The 2,842-nt window shown below is 35.1% G+C and overlaps 1 long non-coding RNA gene across 1 annotated transcript; it reads left to right on the top strand.

The window, feature by feature from the left end:
* Positions 1-530: 530 nt before the first annotated feature.
* LOC110910904 lies at positions 531-1,871 on the top strand. Its single transcript, XR_002576575.2, has 3 exons — positions 531-799; positions 1,249-1,419; positions 1,597-1,871. It is a non-coding gene; the product is annotated as an uncharacterized LOC110910904 (long non-coding RNA).
* The last annotated feature ends 971 nt before the right edge of the window (positions 1,872-2,842 follow it).

The following is a 2,842-nucleotide window of genomic DNA, read 5'->3' on the forward strand; positions in this document are numbered from 1 at the left end:
CAGATGTTTAAAACACCACGTCATGAACAATATATGATTAAAAGATGTTGCGATTAAAAGATGATGGAGAAGATAAAAGAATCAGATGTATAATGTTTCCTAAAATTTCTCCTAATTCAAAATTCGATTCATCCCTATAAAAAATCATCGCAAGTTTTTTTTTTGGCAGTTATCTTTGAAATCAATTAAATGATAAGAAAGTCAAATTACTAATATACCCTTTTGAATTAATTAGGATAAAGGACACTTGTCACTCCCAAATTATTTCTCACACTTCTTATAAAAGTCCCACTTTGTACATGATCCTCTACCTATATATATATATATATATATATATATATATATATATATATGGAGCCGCTAAAATGAAAACCACCCCCAGTTGTAAGAACCATGAGAACCACTCTCAACCAATCAGATTATAACAACCAAAAGGGTGTTTTAGTCATTTACCACAAATGTCAAATCTATTTCTCTCTCTTCATTTAAATCATCAGACTTTTTATATATCTTTTATCTCTCATCTCTCTTCTTTCTTGTCACAATTCTCTCTCAAGCTTATCTTCCCTCTATCATCTCTTTCTTTCTTCTTGTTCAAAACAAAAACAAAAATCAGAACTTTGACAAAGAAGCTCTAGATCGATCTTGGTTGCATGTTTTACAATGAAGTGCTAAATCGATTAACCACCTCATGAAGAGTGTTCTGTTTGAAGATCCGGATCCGCTAATGCTTTGGATGCAATAAAGACCCGAATTCGAATCATTCGATGAAGACCCATATTCAATGAAGAGAAAGATTGTAGGTTCCTCTTTTTTTTTTCCTACTTTGTTCATCTATTTCTTTTTTCTGGTTAAAAATATTAAAATTCTTCAAACCCCTTTTCAATGTTCATCAACCAAATCCAATTCATATTCTGGTGGAGAACACATAAATTGAAAGTGATTTGGAACAAGTAGGTTGTAGATATCCAGAAAACTCATATAACATTTTACATCTTAAATTCATAATTTTTTTGGGTGAAGTCAGATGCCACTAAACCTCATTTCTAAAAATCATTTTGCTGCTGAATGAAATTTATAAGTGGGGAATGTGAGCTCCTTCTTTTAAAAATCATTTATTGTAGAATGACGGTTGTGTGTATGAGAGAGATGGGTTGGGGGCGTCGGTGGGTTCAAGTGAAGGGTGGTTGGTGTGTGTGAGTGGTGTCTATGGAGATGTCTATGATGAATATGTGGTCTATGTTGCAGGTGGTGGTGTATTGACGGTGTGGGGGTCAAAAGGTTCGATTTGTTTTTCTTGGGGGGGGGGGGGTTCTTCTGGTGGTGGTGGGTTTGACGGCGACGGTGGTGGTGGGTTTTGACGGCGACTGTGGTAGTGGGTTTTGACGGCAGTGGAGCCTGGCGATGGTTTCCTTCCCGGTAAGCCTGAGTTTTTATCCTCTTTCTTTCTCAGATCCATTTATTTTTCTTTCCTTCTTCGGGATTGTCACGTGATGTTTCAGAAGGTGTTCAGTTCGGTTCAGTTCAGGTTAGTCGGGTTTCAAGTATTATATCGGTTAAGTGTCGATTCAAGTCCGGTTGTTTTTGTTATTTCAGTTGGTTCGGGTTTCACGGCACGGGTTAGCTCGATCAAACAGACAACTCGGTCAACTGTCGGGTGCACTCGGTCAAAGCTGGTCAGCCGTTTCAGTCACGGTTCAGTCTTGCTTCGGGTTCGGGTCAGCGGGTTAACTTGTATTTATAATTTGTTGCTTCGGGTTCAGGTTAGCGGGTTAACTTGTATTTATTAATTGTAAACGTAGAATCATATGATTATGTTGTTTCGTTTATTGTGTATTGAATTTTGAAAATTATAACGACAACTTGTATTGTCGGGATCGTCCAAAAACAGAGGAAACTCTGCCCGTTTTTTGTAAAAATCCGTTTAATGTTTAACGTAAAACGTAAAAATGTAAAAAGTTTAACACAAAACGTAAAACGTAAATAGTCTGACATAAAACGTAAAACGTAAAACTTAAAAAGTTTAACGTAAAACCGTAAACTTTTTAATGTAAACCGTAAACTTTTTAACGTAAAACGTAAACCGTAAACTTTTTAACGTAAAACGTAAACCGTAAACTTTTTAACGTAAAACGTAAAAACGGTAAACGTAAAACGTTAAAAGGTTTACGTAACACGTAAAAAGTTTAACGTAAGCCGTAAAACGTAAAAAGTTTTACGTAAAACGTAAAACGTAAAAAGTAAAAAGTGAAAAAATTGGCGCGTTAAAAAAGGGGACATAAAAACGGAATGCTAAAAAACGGTGCGTAAAACCGGGAATAAAAAACCGCACGTAAAAACCCGGGCGCAAAAATGGCGTGAAAAACGGCGCGTAAAAAAACGGCGCGTAAAATGGGTCGTATAAACGGCGCGTAAAAATGGGACATAAAAACGGGACGTAAAAAATGAGGCGTAAAAACGGCTTATAAAATCGTGAAGTAAAAAACGGCGCGGCAAAAAACGGTGCGTAAAATCGGCCATAAAAAATGGCACTTAAAAACTCGGTCGCAAAAACGGCGTGAAAAATGTTTTGTAAAAAAAAAGTTATACCGTAAACTTTTTAACGTAAAATGTAAACGTTTTAACGTAAAAACGTTAAACGTAAAATGTAAAAAGTTTTACGTAAAACGTTAAAAGGTTTACGCAACAGTAAAAAGTTTTACGTAAATCGTAAAACATAAAACGTAAAAAGTGTTACGTAAAACGTAAAAACGTAAAAAGTGTTACGTAAAACGTAAAAAGTAAAACATAAAACGTAAAAAGTTTACGTAAAACATAAAACGTAAACAAATAAAACATAAAA

The sequence above is a fragment of the Helianthus annuus genome, chromosome 15 (genome assembly GCF_002127325.2).
Source record: "Helianthus annuus cultivar XRQ/B chromosome 15, HanXRQr2.0-SUNRISE, whole genome shotgun sequence".
NCBI lineage: Eukaryota > Viridiplantae > Streptophyta > Magnoliopsida > Asterales > Asteraceae > Helianthus > Helianthus annuus.